Raw genomic sequence first — 20,000 nt, forward strand, 5'->3', positions numbered from 1 at the left:
CCCGGGGACCACACCCCGCGGCCAGTCAAGCATCGTGACCGTAGCGGCCCGCGCCCGGACAACCCCGAACGAGGCTCGGACCGGGCCGAAGCCCGTCCGGGCCCCGCCCCGGAGCGTACGGGCGCGGCGGGTAACGGCACGACGGATGGCCGGGGGAGAGAGACCGCGGGACCCGCGCGCTCCTGCACGCGAACCCACCGACCGGGGGAGACGGCCACCGCGAGGGACGACGGCGCCCCACACGCCATCGACACGCAACGCCACCGCGGGCAAGCGGGCGGGCGGCGGCGGACCACGGGAGAGGCCGCTACGGGCACACGGGTGGGGGTAGAGCGATGCAGCACCGGGGGCACGGACGCCCTCCCGGCTACGAAAGCCAGACGGGAGAGGACGAGATGGCTCAAGGCGGCGGCGAGCGGGGTGGGGGCCGCCGGGCGCGGCATAAGGCGACGACGGGGGAAGGGGCCGACGGGCACCAGGAGGCCCGAGGGGAGGGGTGTAGCAAGCCTCAGACGGCAGCCCACCGGCCAGGACACGCACGGGATCTCACCGCCAGTGGACTCCGCGCACAAGGGCGGTCCCGCGGCACCTGGGACGACCGGCTGCGCCTTCGGCGAGCTCCCCAAACCCCCCACGCACCTCGCAGGGCCCGGACCCCGACCGCCATCGCGGTCGCGTGTAGCTCCGGAAAAACGCTCTTCTTGCACGCACGCGCGACCGGCCGCCCCCCAACGCCGTCCGGCCCGCCACGCGGAGGCCCGCCGACCGTTCAACCGAGGCACGTCGCCGGGGGGGTGGGGGGCGCCGTCCAGGGCCTTGGCGGCCAGGGCGACGCCCCCTCCCCGCGGCGAGGTCAGGCTCGGGCAGCGCAGTCGGGCGAACGCTCGTCGCGGGGCGGTCGGCAGCCGTGAGGAAGAGAGAAGGAGCACCCTTTTCGAACAGGGATGAGACCCCGCGAGGGCGAGGCACGAGAGCCCGTGGGGAGGCGAGACCTGCGCCGCGACCGGGCCACTGGGGAAACAACGCCACGGGATCCCACCGCCCCAAACCCGAGAGCGGTCCCGCAACGCGCCCGTGACGCCAGCCGGCCAAAGCCTTCGGCACCCCTCGACCCTCCCAACGGGGCCACGGCCTCACCACCGGGGCGTCCCAGAGCGACGCCGGCCTTCGGCCCTCGGCCCGCACGCCACCGCGCCTAATCCCATTCTCGTCCGTTTCCCAATCCTGTCTCGCTCCGGGGAGCACCGTGCACCGGTGGAACGACCCCCTCGTTGGCCGGGCGGTCCCCCCAGCCGCAATCCACAGGCGCCAGCACGGGAGCGCCCATCCATCCGCGGCCTGGCACGGGACCGGGTGGAGGGCCGCACGCTCACAGGGGATGGGGAGGGGGCGCGAGACGGGCCGCACCACCACCCCCTTCCCCCAGCACACACCGGGGCGACCCGCGGCCGGGGCACGCAGCGCACACACGCGGGCGCCCTTCACAGCTGGAACGCCGGCCCGGCCCGGCGTGACCCTCCCCCAGAGTTCAGGGGGGAGGCGCGGACCACGTTAGGCGAAGAGTGGCACTCGGCCCCCACCGCGGGGGCCGGCGGACCGCTCCCCCCACGGCAGGGGAGGAGGGAACTCTGCCCACGCACAACTGGCAGCCGCAGGGGCGGCGGCTGACGACGCGCAGAGAGGCGGCGGGCTGGGGGATCCGACAAACCCCAGAAGAGGACACGCCTCCATGATCGCTAGAGAAGACGCTTTCTCGCCGAAGGTGGATCGCCCCCGATCCCCGGTCGCCCCCGTAAGGGCCCTGGGCGGAGGCGTTCAGGCACGCCCCAGGGGAGGTGTGGGGGGGTCTGCGGCATGGGGCAAAACACGCACGGTTGGCGACTCCTGAGCGTTCGCGGTCGGGGCCCCTGGTCCAAAAGCCCCCTCACTTCGAGGGGAACACTCCCCCGTCGGTATGGGAGAGGGGTCACCGAGGCAGACCAGGCCGGTGGCAGAGGCCCCCCACGGGGCCGGCCGGCACCACGTCGCCGGCCCAGCCCCACCACGATCGCCCACACGACCGTGCAACCACCCCCCCTCGGGCAGGGTGGGAAGAGCACAAGCCGTGCGCTCGCCTTTCGAAGTCCGCCACGCACACATCGTGGGGACGCCGAGACAACGCCCCCCGCCCGCCCACGCAGCGCAGGAGGATGCCTCTAGGCTTGCCCGCCTCGACCCCCCCAACCCCAAGCACGCTGCTCGAGGGTGTACCCAACGCAGCAGACGCTGCAGCGGCGACCAGAGGGGGACGCCGGGAACGAGGACGACAACCACCGCTCGGTTTCGGGCACCTTGGAGAACAACCCGGTGCGCTCCGGGGGCACCACAAAAGGGCCACACAGACCCAGCAGCCGCGCGCCAAACGGGGCGCGCGACCGGGCGGGCGGCACGGCCCCGCACCCGTCCGTCGCGGGCAGGGGGGACCCCGGCCAGGCAACAGCCACACAGGGCGAGCGAGGGCTGCCCGCTGCGTCAAGAGGACTCACGACCCCCCGCCAACGCCACGAGGCCGAGGGCGGGGCGACCGCGGTCGGGCCGGATAGTCTCGCACCCGCGCCTCCCACGCACCGCCCACAGGCGGGGAAGGAGAGGTGAGGTGCCCGCGGGCAGAACGAGAAGAGCGGCCACCATTCACCATGAATGGACCGTCCCTCGCCTGGCACGCGGCTCAAGGCCCGGGAGAGCGCGACGTCACCACATCGATCAGGCCCCGAGGACGGGGAGGGTTGGGGGAGGTCAGTCAGGCCGGCGAGGACAGCGATCGGAGGAGCCCGCTTCAGCCTCGCCAGCCCCGCCTCCCAAGCACAACCCAAAGACGAGGACCGCCTGACACGCAACGGCACAGAGCCAGCGGGGTAAGGGGGAAGGTTGCCGCAAACCTCCCCCCTCTCCCCCGGGTGCCGTCTCTCGAGGGGACAAGAGACCAACGCGAGAGGCGGGCACCACCGTCGGGACACTCCGACGCCCTAGAGCCGGCGCGCGGGCCCAGGCGGTCAGCTCAAAGGGAACAGGGCAGGGCGCTGGATCCCCAGGAACCCAGAACCCTGTCCGCGTGCGGAGGCCCAACCCCTCCAGCGACAGTCGCCGAAGGACAGCGTGTCAGTACTAACCTGCAGGCGGAAGATGACGATATGAGGTGATCAAAAACACCGCGCAGGAAGACGGGGACCGAGCCACTTGAACACGCCTGCCCCCACGACACTCGACACGGCCACCTGTCCCCAGCAGGTCCCCAGCGCCAGCAGACAAGGGGCACTCAGGGACATCTGGTCGGCCCCCGTGGCGTAGAGGGCCAGGGAGGCCCTCACCGTCCACGCGCGCCACCCAGGGCCCAGCACGGGGACTTGTGGAGGAGAAAACATCGGGACGGGACCGCCACGGCCCACGAGCGGCCGCGGGCCGACAGGGGTCGCCCTCGCCGGCCACCCAGGGCCACCCAGGGCCCGGTCCCCGGCCCCAGCACGGGGACTTGTGGAGGAGAAAACATCGGGACGGGACCGCCGCGGCCCACGAGCGCCCGCGGGCCGACAGGGGTCGCCCTCGCCGGCCACCCGCGCCACCCAGGGCCACCCAGGGCCCGGTCCCCGGCCCCAGCACGGGGACTTGTGGAGGAGAAAACATCGGGACGGGACCGCCGCGGCCCACGAGCGCCCGCGGGCCGACAGGGGTCGCCCTCGCCGGCCACCCGCGCCACCCAGGGCCACCCAGGGCCCGGTCCCCGGCCCCAGCACGGGGACTTGTGGAGGAGAAAACATCGGGACGGGACCGCCGCGGCCCACGAGCGCCCGCGGGCCGACAGGGGTCGCCCTCGCCGGCCACCCGCGCCACCCAGGGCCCGGTCCGCGCCCCCAGAGTAGGACTCGGAGGAAGCCACGGACGACTGGGTGCCACTCACAGGGCTGTCCCTGCCTCCCGAGCGGGAACCAGGGAAAATGGGTAGGAAAGGCGAGGCCGAGGGAGAGGGACACGCATGCACGGGACGGCGGCCGGTCGCCGGACACCCTCCTCTCCCGTCCGCGTGTGCCGTCTCCTTCCTGTCCCCGCGGGGTGGGTCGGGTCTCCAAAGCGGCCACAGCGTGCTGGTCGACCTGCCCGGGCAGCCCCGCAAGCCGCCTGGCTGGCTGAGCCTGGAAGCGCGGCGACAACGTCCTCCCGCCACACAGCCCTGCAGGCCCAAGCTCTGCCTCCCAGATGTCCCAGCCGGCGTCCCGGCACGAACCAGATGGCCCCGCGAAGGCTGCTTGCTTCCCGGAACTCAGCCTCGCTCGCATCGGGGACTGTCCCCTGCTTTGCCTGCTGCACCGAAGATGCAGAGGACAAGAGACTTGTAGAAAAGCGGCCGCCAGGTGGAGCCCGACCACAACCGGCGCCAGCCACCAGAGGTCTGCTGCAAAACACGGGGCAACCCTCTGGAGCCCATCATTTCAGAGTCCAGAAGGTCCCCCGGGGGCATCAAACACAGTCCCCCTACTCCCCACGGAAGCCATCGAAAAATGACGGGTCAGTCTAGGGCCACGCCACCCTGAACGCGCCCAATCTCGTCTGATCTTGGAAGCTAAGCAGGCCCCGGCCTGGCTAGCACTGGGATCAAAGAAAGGATGGGTCGGCCCGACCACCGACATCGTCCACCAAACCCGTCTCTGCACAGACCACAACATAGCCGAGAGACAGACAGGCAGAAACAGAAAGAGAGAAAGGGAGAGAAAGGAAAAGAACAGAAAGAAAAGAGACGGAGAAACAGAGAGAGAAAGTCAGAAAGAAGAAAACAGTAAATAAGAAAAGACAGGAAGAGGGCACGGGGAAGAAAGAAAAAGGAAGGGAGGAAGGAGATAGGAAACACAGAAAGACAGAAGGAAAGAAGAAATAAGGAAAGAAAAGACAGGCAGAAAGAAAGAGAATGAGAAAAAGGAAGGAAGGATGGAAGCAGAAAGAAAGAAGAAAGAAAGAAAGACAGACAGAGACAGAAGGAGGGAAAGAAAGAAAAGAAAAAGAAAGGAAATTAAGAGAGAAAAAGAAAGAGCACGGAAAGATGGAAAGAGAAAAAGATAGAGAGAAGGAAGGAGAGAGACAGTATAGAAAGAGAAAGGAAGAAGGAAGGAGAGAGAAAGGAGAGAATGAGAAAGAAAGAAGGTAGGAAAGTAGAAAGGGGGAAGAAAGATGGAAAAAACAGAGATAGAAACACAGGATAACAGGAGAAAGGAAGAGAGGAAAGAAATACGGAAGGAAGGAAGGAAGGCAGGCAGGCAGGAAGGAAGACAGGAAGACTGAAAGAAGGAAACAACAAAGAAGTAAAGAAAAGGCAGAAGGAGGAAGAGAAAGAAAGAAAGGGGGGGGGGGAGAGATGATAGGATGAGAAAACCTTTCTGTCGTGGAATCATAAAACCCCTTCCTATCTTAGGATCATGAAACCCAGGGTGGAACTATGATACACTTCACATTCTCAGAGCACGCCGGCTGGTGAAACAAAGAAAGAAGTCAGGGACAGAGAGAACACATTCACGGGGCCTGGCCGGGGGCCAGGGTGGGGCGGCCCGAGGCTGTCGCCAGAGCCATCTCTGTGGCAGGACGTCGCAACACGCCTACCGGATTTTCCCATAACGCTCGCCCGCCGCCAGGTGACCCCCGTCATCCACCGATCCAAGTGTCAGCCTGGAAAGGACGGGCTCCCTCGTGGGGGAGGGAGCGTGGGGGCGGGAGTGGGTACACACTGGGTCGCAGGCCTCCTCCCGGCCCCTCTCGGACCACGTCTCTCAGCCCTCGGGCACACTCCCCACCACTAGTCGACCAGAGAGCCCCCGGGGGCGGGGGGCCGGAGGGGGGCGTCCACGGCAGGGAGAGAGGACAGGGACCCATCGGCCCGTGCTAGATGCCACGGGTGGAGGCAGGACCTGCTGAAGACACACGAACAGTACGGAGAGGTTCAGAGCGGGGCCTAGGCGCAGCCACTCACGATGATCTCACAGTTGGACTATCTGTCACGGTGGACCGAAGCGCATGAAGTGGGCGCTCCCGGAAACGGCGTGTGTGTGTGTGTGTGTGTGTGTGTGTGCGCGCGCGCGTGTGCCTGTGTGTGGGAGGGAGAGAGAGAGAGAGAGAGAGAGAGAGATGGGAGAAGACGGTCGGTACATTCACTCACTCCTGTACCCGGGCCAGTCGTTTCTCCCGAAGGACAGAAATCCATAAAACACCCACGTCTAAAGAGTGTTTACACAGAGCTAACCCTAGGTCGAATCAGTCTGGAGTCGAGTGCGGGGAATCCTATGGTCCCAAACTGGGACTCCAGTCCCGGCCCCATAGCAAAAGGGGGTCATTTCTCAGAAAACGCACGCACACAGAATCGGGTAACGTTTATACAATTTTATACCGTGGTAGTGACTTCCTTCCCCGCGCCCGTGTTCTTAGGATCGGTCTCACTACATAGTACTTTTTTTTTTTTTTTCTGAGCTTTATTTTATTTTATTTTATTTTACTGTCATTTCGTTAGAGATGATGGGGAGGGGTGGCGGGGGAGCAGGGCATAGTTCACTCACTGGAAGCCTCAAACTCCTGGGCTCCAGCGATCCTCCTTCCTCAGCCTCCCAAATCGCTGGGGCTACAGGCGTGTGCCACCATGCCCGGCTAATTTTTTTCTATTTTTGGTAGAGACGGGGGTCTTGCTTTTGCCGAGGCAGGTCTCGAACTCCTGACCTCAAGCGGTCGGTCCTCCTCCCCGCCTTGGCCTAGGATTACAGGCGTGAGTCACCAAGCCTGGCCTGGATCGGTTTTTAATAGGTAAGGTCTACGAGACATCCCAGTCCAAACATCGATTCGGTGGGTCTCTACAGGACTCCGGGCGGAGATCCGATCTGGGGTTTACAACGTGGAGAATTAAGGCCTGGCTAGCAAAGAGCCCAGTGACTGAAGAGGGACGATGCTCGTCAGTCGTACAGAGCCTGAAAAGATGCAACACGGGGAAACGTTTCCAGGTTCCTCTCAGAAGAGGATGTCAGATGAGATGCCGAAACGAAAAGAATGGGTTCAAGCCAAAAGGAAAAATAGATAAATAAGTCAATAAATAAAACTACGGGAGACAGCCAGGAGACACTGTTTCCTCAGAAATGGCTAGGAAGCCTCCCAGGATAACCTGGATAGCAGCATATGTTCCTCCTCCTCCTCCGGCTCCCTCTCTTGTGTTCGTGTTTGTTTTCTGTAAACGCCAAGATGGGGCAGGGGTGGGGGACACCACGCCGGGTGGGCGAGCAGATCACCCTTCCCACCACAGGAGGGAGCACACACACACACACACACACACACCCACCCACCCACCCACCCCAGGTCATCACTCTGTAGTTCCGCGTGAGTGAGGTGAGGCCCGGAACGGTGCTAGCAGCTTTCCAAGTGGTCAAAAAGAATGCACAATAACTGGACCGAGGCCTGTCTGGACGCTGTAAAGGCCCACTTGAAAACTTATGCTTGCTCGCTAGGTGACCGATGTCCGCTTGACCTAGGTCTGTAATTGGAAATACGTACCTTGCGGAGATAAAACAAAGCAATTAACTTGTAACTAAGTGTTTAAACTTTCCAGCTGCCTGTCGTAAAATTGATTGTGCTTGCTTAACGCCTGAAAGAATGTTCCTTAATTGGAGCTATCTGTTTCTGTAAACCTGCTCGCTTAAAGACTGTAACCGAAACGAAACGGGGGCCCGAGGCTGGTCCCGGACCACACAGCTGCGGAGTAGGTGGTATAGTGTTGTTTCAACCGCCGTGCCTAAAGTCACGGAGCTCTAGCTTAGGATAGTCTGAAACCTTCCTGCTTTTTTCGGCTCGGGGCCATTCTCTGTACCTGTACCCTAACAGGGCAGGGGGTGGTCGCTGGCCAGCTAATGTGGACTCATGACTTGGCTCAATTCGGTCTCTAGGTTGTCCTGTCTCGCACTCCGTACTATAACAGATGCCATATCGGTTCAACCCAGCTCTGAAGGAAAGAAATGCCGAGCGTTCCACTAGCCGGAGGAAGGCAAAACGCACCTCTGCCTTCCTCTGAGGGCACGTCTGAGTGAACGGGTCGTTCTCCCTGCCCGTCACCCCAAGCCCCTCATCCCGGACCCCACCACACCCGGCCTTGACCTCCTCGGCCCTGCCCACCAGGCCCCATCATGGCCTCTGGAGCCTGGGCTCTCTCTCTCTCCAGGCACTGGCACTGCCCCCCGCCCCCACCCCGGGACCTGAGATCCAGGGCCTCTGTCTCCCAGGCCTCCCAGCTGTCTTGACTTGCGGACTCAGTGCCTGCTCTGCCAGAGAGACCTCTTGCTGCGGGGTGGCTCTCAGTGGCTGCATCTCAGCGGTCTAACGTGTCCCCCACCATCCACGTGGCCGCCGGCGTCAGGCTTCGGTGCCGTAGTGCCACCCTGCCTCCCTTCCGGGGGAATCCCACGCTGCCTCAGGCCCATTATGACCTGGAAGAGGCTGCACCTGTGGGGTCTGCCCATTTCCACTACCCCCCCCACACACACGTCACCCCCCGGTCCCCCCATAGGGGTTAGGAAGAAGGCAACACTTTCTGGTACAAGGGTTGAACTGAAGGGGCGAGTGAGTGGCCACCTGGCAGGGGCATCGCAACAGATGGCTGAAGAAGTCAGCCGCCGAGTGCAGAAATGTCACGGAACTTGGGGTGCCACTGCCTTGCTGAGATAGGGCCAGGGCAGGCTTTAAAAGGCTAAAATTCTGCCTGCCTTTGGTACGTTAATACAGAACCCATGGTCCTTTCTAATTTTTGATTCCCGGAGAGGCAGGAAGTATTCCAAATGGCCACGCCATGGCTTTTCTAAATTGCCCACAAGGCCTTCTCCGACCCAGCGGGTCAGGGGTTTGCTTTGGTGTTACATCGTGGTAAAAGAGACATCCCACAGCAGTGACCATGTCCATCGACTCCGTCGGCGCTCTCAGGCTCGTAGTCCCACTTTTCAGACAAGCCTGGATGGCCACTCCGTGTCACTCTTTGCCAAATGCCAGCCACTCTCCTCCCCGCCCCGCATCCCCCATTTGGCCACCACAACTCTTCATCCCCAGGCGCCCTCCGGTAAAGTGTGCTCCTGTCTGTACACCTACTCCGTTGGGGGCGGGGGGGGGGGGGCGGGAGGTGGCACAAGAGGTGGCTGGTGGCCGGAGCAGGCCCGCCACCTTGAGTGTGTGGAACAGCGCTGAGGATTTCCTAAGGGAAGAAAGAGGGTGGGGAGAGCGAGAGAGCATCTCCTCCTCGTGAACCTCACAGATGATTGAGGACAAACAGGCCTGCACGGGGGGGGGGGGGGGGGGGGGGCAGGGAGGGTGCCGAGTCTGCACCAGAGAAAATGGCTTTGTGGGGGGGTGGGAGGGGAAGAGGGCAGAAAGATTTTCTGTCTTTTTAAAACTTCCCCCAGGCTTTTGGGAACTTGCAGCCCGGCCTGCATCCCTGAGGCACGTTAACTCTTTGGTTATAACTCCAGGTGGCCCCCAGGGTGGGCGGCCCACAGAGTTCAAGGGATTTCTTCTCAGCAGAGACGGGACCTTTAGAACAGCTAACTGCAGTAATTGCCTGAAGCTGAGAACCAACCCTCCCTCCTTTAAAACCTCTGTATTTCTGCCTAGGCCTATGTTCACGAAATTTGGGGGTTTGAGACTGAGAAGCTCTACCCTATTTATTTCCTCCTTTGTCAGCAAAGTAGACTCTCTGTTTTCTTACTCCTCATACCGCTTGTCCTCGTTATTCGGCCTCGTGGACAAGCAGCTGAGCTTTCGGTCACAAGTCCACACCCCAGGGTGGAGGGGTCCAATCCACCCCTGTCCAGACCTGGGCCCTTCCTGCCTCCCTCTCGAGACGATCTGTTTGGCAGCCCAGCCGCCTTGGACTGGGCCACAAGGAGGACACAAAGTAAAGACCCAGCCCCCCCGCCCCCCCCCCCCACACACACACACACGGCAGTGGCGGTGGGTGGCAGTTCTCCAAGGGTTTGGGGCTTTTCCTGAGGCAGGAGACGGAGGGGACTGATTTCTTTAGAGCTCCGTCCCCTCCCCCATGCGCTGTGCCGCCTGGAAGCGGCAGCTCGCGGGGCGGGGTCGGGGCTGAAAGCGGCTCCGCCCGAGAGAAGCCCGAGGCGGCTACGTGCAAGCGCGCATGCGCAGTCAGCTCGCGGGGCGGGGTCGCGGCTGAAAGCGGCTCCGCCCGAGAGAAGCCCGAGGCGGCTACGTGCGAGCGCGCATGCGCAGTCAGCGCAGTGAGTGGAGGAGGGGTGGAAAACGGCGGAAGGGCTCCGCCGGGGGCCCGGCCATCTGTGCGGCCAGGCTAGGGGTTTCCCTCTTGGGCCGGGAGCTCGTACCCCGCCCCCAGCCCGCAGGCAATCCCGAGGGGCAGAAGCACGACTTGCTGGGCACCTCCTCGGGCGAAGCGGTCGCGGTGGCTGGGTTACGTGGGGCCCAGACGAGTCTCTGGTTCTGGGAGCGGCACCTCCCCCACGCGCCTCTCCTCTTGGGCCTTCACCCCTCCCCCCCCCCCCCCCCCCCCGCTCCGGCCCCAGGGGATGGGAGGAGTGGGGGGCAGGGAGACGACCTCAGGGAGGAGCCAGACCAACTGAATGAAAGCTTTTCATGAACTCGTGTGTCTTTGCCAGGGAAACACCATTTCTGGAGTCTATGAACTAAAATAAAATCTTAAGCCGCCCCCCGCCCGCCACCGCCAGCTGACCCGTCCCGTGGTTGGCCCAGGGAACCCTAGAAAAACCCTTAAACCTGAGCTGCTGCCCCGCAAGGACAGGGGAAGTCAGACACCCCTCCCTGATGGAGTCAGATTTTATAACAATGAGATACTGAATGTCCGACGGGCCTAAGGCCAGGCAAGACAAAGCTTAACGCATATCTAGCAGGCCAACCGTTTACTGAACTACAGGGCACTTGAGTTTTGGGTAAACTGTCCAGTGGCTTGTCTGTGATTAGCAGACCTCCTTACCTTAACTGAAAACATGATGCAAAGCCTTTAGGCAGAGGTTCATTTATGTCATCAATTGCAAATCAAAGAATCTTTAAACCCAGCTGTAAACCTGTAAACACCGCACCCTCCCTCCCCCGCCCCCCCCAACTGCCAGATGTCCTGCCTTTTCAGCCCAGACCAATGTACCCCTTCCATGTTTTGATTTGTGATTTTACATGTAATTCCTGTCTCCCTAAAATGTATGAAGCCAAACTGTAACCCACCCCACCACAATGGGTCCGCTTGCTCAAGGCTTCTTGGGCGTAGCTCTCTGGGCCATGATCACGGCCGTTGGGCTCAGAATAAAACTCTTTAAATTATTTTGCAGTGATTTGGGGTTCTTTTCCATGGACGAGTCAATCGTGTTCACATTATTTTAGCCTTGGGAGCTTTTTCTTTTCTATTATGTCTGATCCTGATCGCTAGCCAGGTATTCATTCATATTTTTGGTTGGTGGTGGTGCTCAAGCTCGTCTTTGTACATCCCAGATTGGCGTAAGCCACCGTGAATATGTTTTACACCTTCCAAGAGCTAGCGCTTATTGCCGTATCATAACCAGGGCTCGCAGCAATTTTTCTTTTTTTTTTTTTAAAGCTGCTTCCACTTTCCACCTAGGTATACATACGAGTATCCCCTTTAAATGAATGCTTGCATCGAGGAACCAGGAAGTGGTTTTTGTTGTTGTTGCTGTTGTTGTTTTCCCCCAGTCATTTATCTGCTCCTCAACCCTCATTATTTATCACACACACACACACACACACACACCCACCCCATCTCTGTAGAAAAGCTCACGGAGATTGTTCATCCACCGCGTGCTTTCTGTTGACAGTATCTGAGACGATAAGGAGCACCATGCATTCTGTTCTAACAGAAAAATTGCATATATCAGTATGATTATATTTTACTTCTTGTGTGAATTTAGTGGATCTCATAAAAGCTGATCTTGATTTTCACAGCAGAGAAAAGTGGGCTTCTGTTTTGGTTTTGTTTTTGTTTTTCTGGAGGGGTGGTGTCTTCACATAAGTGATCATCTTTACAAGTATGCTATATGCGAGAAATTTCAGAAAGCTGCAAAGAGTGACTTGTTGACAATGCTTGCATTGAATGATGTATCTGAATCTGTGAATCGAAGGGGTCAGCGTCTGACCAGAAAGCACTGTTAGAAGAAGAGGGGTTTCGGGTCTTTTCCTAAATTGTATCTGCCTAAGGCGGAAAATATTTCTGTTTCCCTATGACATGGTATTTTCCTCACAAGCAGTGTTAATGGCTCCATATGTCTCTAGACTGGCTGCAGAGCAGAGACTCCATGGTCTCCACTACTTGACTCTGTCTGTCCAAGAATGGCCTCCACAGCTCTCCTCTGTGAGATATCCACTCTCAGAGGTGGCACGGTATGGTGGGTAGGGGGATATGCTGGATTTTGAAAACTCAGAGTTTGAACTCCAGTGCTTTATTTCTTAGCAACATGAACTTTGTCAGATCACATCACCCTGCTGAAGCCCAGTCACCTAAAGGGTAGAAAATGCAATGGATAGATTGACGCTTCTCTTCTCTTCTCCTCTCTTCTTTCTCTCTTTCTTTCTTTCCTTGTGTCTTCCTGTCTCTGTCTCTCTCTCTCTCTCTCTCTCTCTCTCTTTCTTTTTGTCTTTTTCTTTTTTTTCTTTTGACGGGCCCTCACTCTGTTTCCCAGACTAAAGTGCAGTAGCATCATCATAGATCACTGCAACTTCAAACTCTTGGCCTCAAGCGATCCTTTCCCCCTAGGCTTCCCAAAGTGCTAGGATGCAGTTTTATTTTTATCTGTGACACCATGGGAGGAAATATCTTTTAGGGTCATAGGGTCAGAAATTTAGATCTCTTCTTTGAACTCATGGTAGCGGCTAACTGGGATTTTCAGTGTGTAAACGTAAGCCACTTGTAATTTCACCAGTACTCCCGTTACTTGTCATCTATTCAGGAGGTGAACTCTTCTTCCCCTACCATCTACTGTTCAAACGCGTTGGCCACAAGGATAATTTGAATATCAGATTCAGAGCACAAATAATTAAGGTCCTGTAGCGTTAATAAGTAAAAGGGGCCACACACAAACCTGTGGAAGTCTGTGTCCCTTCCAGTTTTTTTGTTTGTTTGTTTGTTTGTTTGTTTGTTTTTGGGTCTCCCCCCCCCCCCCGAGACTGAGTCTCACTCTGTTGCCCGGGCTAGAGTGAGTGCCGTGGCGTCAGCCTAGCTCACAGCAACCTCAAACTCCTGGGCTCAGTCGATCCTCCTGCCTCAGGCTCCCCAGGAGCTGGGACCACAGGCATGTGCCACCATGCCCGGCTAATTTTTTTCTATATATTTTTAGTTGTCTGGACAATTTCTTTCTATATTTTTAGTAGAGACGGGGGCGGGGGGTCTCACTCTCGCTCGGGCTGGTCTCGAACTCCTTCCTGACTTTGAGCGATCCTCCCGCCTCGGCCTCCCAGAGTGCTAAGTTTACAGGCCTGAGCCAACGCGTCCGGCCTGTGTCCATTCTTTAATGTTGTGTGTTGCTCAGTTATGAAAAGGCAAGGGAACATAAAATCCGAGTTTTAGGGATGACTTATAGGCTCAGTATTCTTTTTTTTTTTTTTTTGCCTCCTCTAAGCCTATGTGAATATCAAGGAGGGTAAAAAATTCAGTGTTCTCAGTTCAGTGCCCAACCAACCTCTGTTTCCAGAGTAAAAATTGAGCATCCTATTACACCTTTATTTCCCTTTGGTATGCTAAGGCCCAACTCGGCAGAGAGGTCACTGTTTATTCTCTTTGCTAAGATCACATGTGCCATAGTCTGTCTGCTCTGTCTCCTTTAGGGGTAATCATCCAATCTTACCCGGGCCCCTCACATCCTCGTGACAATAGGCCTCCTTGGTTTACTGAAATAGAAAAGACCGGCTCATCAGCAATGTTTGATCGGTTGCTTCAGAAACAAATGTTGTTCTGCTTTCTTTACTATGTTTTTTTTTTTTTTTTTTTTCCTTCTTTCTTCCGTCAGACCCAATCCGATATAGGTGGGAGAGAAGGTAACCGGAGCCTCTTGAAAAACCGAAGTGAACCAAAGCGAGCTCACAGATTCAGATAGAAATCAGGAGGAAGAAAAATTGAGAGATAACATGGATTTTCTGTCTAGCGGGTGTTCTCACACTTCAATTTTACCAGAAGCGTTAGGTAGGATGACGATGACGATAATTGTGACAAACACTATTCTCATTGGACAGATAAGGAGGCAGGCTCAGAGTGACGAGTAACCTGGGCCTAAATAGATCGCTAAGAAGCATCATAGTGTGTTCCTTGGTTACGCTGTTTTGTGAAGCTCAAAAAGTTTGGGGTGCGCGTGCGCGTGCGTCCATGTGCGTACGCAATCATAGGTGTTCTAGTAAAACGGATATGAGGTAGGATTTCCCATACCTTCAATGATTTCATGTCCTGCAGGAACATAATGTTCCGGGATCAGGTTTTTATTCTGCCTTCTGTGCCACATGCTCAACATGCCTGTGACTTTACAGCCGAGACTTGCTCAGGGGGAGCCCATTCTCATCTTCTGGGAGGTTCTGCTAATCTTTAAAAGACAAGGACATAGGAAGATGATCCTATAACAACGACTGTGACCACGATTAAAGGCTTACTGTTTACCACGCGTGCTTCTGTGGGCTTTGCCTGCATTTGCTTTTTCACTCTGCACAATATCCCTGTGGGGTAGGCACCATGATTTCTGCATTTGCAGATGAAGAGGCTGAGGCTCAAGAGGATGTATGACTCGCCAAGTTACCAAACACGGAGTGTCGTCCAGGTAGCCAGTCCAGGCCCCCCGGCTCTGCAGCCACTCTGCAATGCTGATTCTGAGCCTGACCGTTTCATCACTGGTGGCTCCCTGAGAACCTTGACTCGGCCCCCTTCCTCAGTTCACTTGGGAAACATATTCATGTGTGTGTATTTCTCTCCTTCCCTCTCCCACCCCCCCCCCCCGTTTTAGTTTTTATTATTTTGAAAAGTGCATAGAACGATAAAAACTTTAAAAGTAGGAAAAAGCTTACGGAACACATAAGGACACAGAGAAAGAAAATATCTGTGTACAACAGTGCAACGCATTTGTGTTTTAAGTCGTGGTGTTGCAAAAGAGTCCAAAAGTTTAAAAGAAAGAAAAACAAACAAACAAACAAACAAACAGACAAACAAACAAACAAAAAAAAAGCCAAACCACCATGGAAAAGTTTATGAAGTGAAAACACTTACAGTAAGCTAAGGTTAATGTATTATTGAAGAAAGAAATTTCTAAAGGTAAATGTCGTGTGGCCTAAGTGTCCAGGGTTTATGAAAACCTACAGTAAGTAATGTCCTAGGCCTTCACATTCACTCACCACTCACCGCCAACTCACAGACTCACCCAGAGCAACCTCCCGCCCGCCCTGCAAGCTCCATTCACCGTAAGTGCCCTGGCCAGGTGTCCCACTGCACAGAAACCTATTAGACTGCATTTCTTCCCATTACTATCAGTAGTTGTACATTTCTTAGGACTGTAGGCCTACGATACACCTCCAGGCATAGTTAGGGGTTGGGAAGAGGAGGGAAGAGGCCATTCTTCATTTATTAATTGGGTAGCATGGGGGCAGGGGAGGCAGTTTCCTCCTTCTCCCCCTCTTGTTTTTCTTTATTCCTCTCCCAGTTCCCCCTTCCATCGTCTCGATGGATTTGGATGAGACGTAGACATTTTCTACGTCAGGCCTTAATCATACCGAGGGAGCAGGAGAAAAGTAAGCCGCCTACCATGACACGATGGAATGGAAGTTTGTCAGCCATTGACTGCTGTGGCATTCCGACATTTAGTGTCTTCAGGACATTCTATATTTCTGCTATCCCACTAGAATATATCTCCTCGATCACTACTGTGTGGCCACATCCCAGCTGTTTCGTGAGCCACCCTCAATGTTCATGACGATGTAGTGTGGGGACTCCCTCCGTCTGGTGCCTTAAACTCGCACATTTGGGGTTTTGTATCAGGATAGCAAAGCGATCACCTTTAAATAACCTGGCTGGCCATGGTGGCTCATGCCCGTGATCCCCGCAACTTGGGAGGCAGAGACGGGAGCGTGACTTGAGCCCAGCAGCTGGAGACCAGCCTGGGTAACACGATGAGACCTCATCTCTACCAACAAAAAAAAAAAAAGAAAAATTATGGCGGGTGTGGCAGCATTTGCCTATAGTCCCAGCTACTCAGAAGGCTGAGGCAGAGAGGATCACTTAAGCCCTGGATTTGGAGCTTGCTGTGAGCTACAATCAGGCCAAGGCGGCCTGGGAGAGGACAGAGTGAAAGAAATCCTGTCTCAAAAAAAAAAAAAGAAAAGAAAAGAAAAGAAAAGAAAGAAAACAAGACCGATAACACAACACAACTTAGAAGACTTGGTGTTACCGAAAGCTCGGCCACTTGCCCACGAGGCCGAATACCGAGGACAAGCTGTTTGAGGAGGAAGGAAAGAGAGAGTCTATTTTGCCGGTAAAGGAGAAAATAGGGTAGACCTTCCCATCTCAAGCCTCCGAATTTCCCCGAACATAGGGCTAGGCAGAAATACAGAGCTTTTAATGAGGGGGGGAGGGGTTCTCAGCTTTAGCGTTGATTGTGGTTAATTATTTCAATCGTCCAGGCTCTGCCAAAAACAAAGCCTGTGAACTCTGCCGGCCGCCCACCTGGGGGGGGGGGGCGGGGCAGGGGACCACTTGGGAGTTTTAAGAAAAGATTTAACCTGCCTTGGGGACATAGGCCAGACTACAAGCTCCCAAAAGTGGTGGTGGTGGTGGTGGTGGTGGTGGTGGGGAGCGTAAAACGACAGAACGTCTTTCTGTCCTTTATTGGTTTCTCCTTTTTCCCCCCTAGGTGCCAAAAGACCTGAGACTGATGCCGAAAAGAAATAGGTACAGGCGCCCACGTGCACACACAAAGATATACGATCGAATACATCGTGTTGACAGTCGGGGAAACTGGAAGATGATGGGGAAGTATCACGAGCAACTTTGTATTTCTTCCAGGACAGGAAAATGGACACGAAGAGAAAAATTCATCGTTCTCGGCGTAGGATAAAAAGCCACATCTTGTTACTTAATATAATTCATTCTGTGATTTAAGTTTTTATACGATATGATATTCGATAAGCCTAAAACACAAGATAAAAGAGAAACAAACAAAAGGGAAAAAATAAAAATAAAAAAGACGACGGGCAGAGGCCTACGGTCCCGGGAGGAGGCAGAGAGCGGGAGGAGGGGCGCCTCCCGCAGACAACAGGGCGGGTGGGCGGAGACCCGCTAGAGGCTAGGGCTGCCCCGGGCGGGCCCAGAGCTGCGGGCCCGGGAAGAAGAGGGTGGGACCGTCCGGACCGTGCTCTCCTCCCCGCCCTCCACACCTCCCGGGAGTCAGCTCTTAAACTCCCAACGTCACCTGACTTTCCGGATCCCGAGGTCTGATCAAAGTGGCCGCTAGGTGACACCCAGCAACCGCTGCCGGTGTCATCCTGAAAAGAACGGACCCTATGACTGACGGGGGTGGGGCGCACAGTGGGTGGCCCGGCCAGCTCCCCTTCCTCCTCGGAGCGGATCGGATCATCTGGAACTTTATCCAGAGAGGAGAGAGTGCCCCTGGGTGTGTGCTAGAAGCCGGAGGGTTGGGGCAGGGACCTACCCAAGAGAGAAGTAGAGTACAGGGCGTTTCAGAGTTGACCCACTCACCATCTCGCCCTGGTCAATACAAGAGTGGCAATATCTGTCACCGTGGAATGAACACTTGGTACCGAAGACCTTTGTCTATGCTGGCCCCCGTATGCCTAGGGGGGGCATGTGGCCAGAATCTGACATCCTAAACGTCTTCGTAGAAAGAATTTGGGGGTGGGGGTGGGGGAGAGAGACAGAAAAAGAAAAGAGAGGGGGAAAGAAATGGCTGCCACAAAACTATCAGAACAGAGAAGCGACCGATAGGGCCTATCTGGTTAAGTTCTTTCCCTACCCAGAGAACGACTTGACGTAGCTGACGTCACTGCAGTCAGGCCACGTTCCGGTGGACACAGAGAGTCAGGGATAGAATTTCACGCTCGGCACTGTCTCTCGGGACAGCGGGAAGGTGGAGGGTGGCTGAGGGTTCTATGCTCCTTTATCACACACCGTCAGGTAGGTCAGGTAAAATTGAGGACAGATTTCCAGTGTTTCGAGAAAGGAAGAGCACTCGTGCAGGCCATCTATCTGTACGTGGGAGAGTGTCCCCGAAAAGTGGCTTTAAGTGCCGGGATGTGCCTAGGCCAAGAAGGTACACGATCCTGAGTGAGAATGGTCCGTCCCATCGAGTCAGTCGGTAGGAGGCCACCGGGTCGAGACGGAACTGCCCCCCCACCCGCCCCCCAGAGCAGACAGACTCAGAATGGAGTCACTCGGTGCCAGTGCCCTGCCCGGGTGCCCCATCATTCAACCGAACTGGGAAACAGGTGGGCTTTCCGACCCTCGGGAGGGAGCTTCACCGGCGGGCGGACAGATCAGAAGGGGCCCGGCTCCCTTGAGCGGGCAGGCTGGGGACGGTCGGTGGGGTCTCTTGACAGGAGGCACCACGGAACCCTTGAGGCAATGTCGGGGGCACCTATGTTGCGGTCCAAAGCTAGCGTCTGAGAAGTCGTCCCGAAAGCATGATGGCGTCAACAAGTCCCCTCCGTTCAAGAAACGAGATTCATTTCTAGAGGAGGGCCACCCCCGCGGGAGGACCGTAGGCTTCCTGTGGACATTCTCTTCAAAAGGCAATTCACTCAGCGGAGTGAAAATCGGAAAAATCGCTGTCCTCTGATGCAGCTGCAGAGAAAAGATGGCACCAAAATCAATGAAACACACACACACACACACACACACACACACAAACACACCTCCTCCCATCTGAACGAGCACTCCGGACGGTCACATAGGGAGAGCGACGGGCTCTCTTCCCCCCCTGTGGTTTTCTACCTTTCGTTGCGGTTTTTTCCCTCAGTGGATAGAGGAGGAGACACAGGGGGCTCAGCCGGCATGCGAGTGGGTTTATCATCCTCTGTGAGTATCAACACGCGACACCACCTAAGTGAAGGAACACACCGGTGTTTCATGTGATGTGGCTCAATGCCTGGCAGATACGAGCCTTTGCAGGCCTCCTCGTGATCGACAGGACGTCGCCTTGGACACGGACACATCTTGTCCCTCCCTCCCGAGGCGATAGGCGGTTCCGTACCTCCTCGGGGCCAGGGCACAGTCTGCCTAGGCACCTACAACACGTGTGGCAACAGCCTCGATGGCTCTGCCATGAGAACGAACTCCCGTGGCACGGGGGTGGGGTGGGGGGGGTCGGGTGCTGAAGAATTCAGCTGAGTGAAGGAATGCCACGGGATTCAGAGTGCCATCGGTGGGCTGAGAGGCGAGCAGGGCGGGCTTTGAAAGGGTAACATTCTCCCTGCCTTCCGTCTGGCTGTGAATACAGAACGTACACGCCAGGCGGGGTGGCTCACGCCTGTAATCCTAGCACTCTGGGAGGTAGAGGCGGGTGGATCGCTCAAGGTCGGGAGTTCGAGACCAGCCTGAGCAAGAGCGAGACCCCCATCTCTACTAAAAATAGAAAGAAACTATATATCTAAAAATATATACAGAAACAGTATCTAAAAATATATACAGAAAAATATTAGCCGGGCACAGTGGCGCATGCCTGTAGTCCCAGGTACTCGGGAGGCTGGGGCAGTAGGATCGCTTGAGCCCAGGAGTTTGAGGTTGCTGTGAGCTAGGCTGACGCCACGGCACTCTAGTCTGGGCAACAGAGTGAGACTCTGTTTCAAAAAAAAAAAAAAAAAAAAAAATATATATATATATATATATATATACACACACACACACACACACACACACACACGTATATCCAATTAGCTGGGCATGCTGGCACATGCCTGTAATCCCAGGTACTCGGGAGGCTGAGGCAGTC

Source organism: Eulemur rufifrons, chromosome 20 (genome assembly GCF_041146395.1).
Source record: "Eulemur rufifrons isolate Redbay chromosome 20, OSU_ERuf_1, whole genome shotgun sequence".
Lineage (NCBI taxonomy): Eukaryota > Metazoa > Chordata > Mammalia > Primates > Lemuridae > Eulemur > Eulemur rufifrons.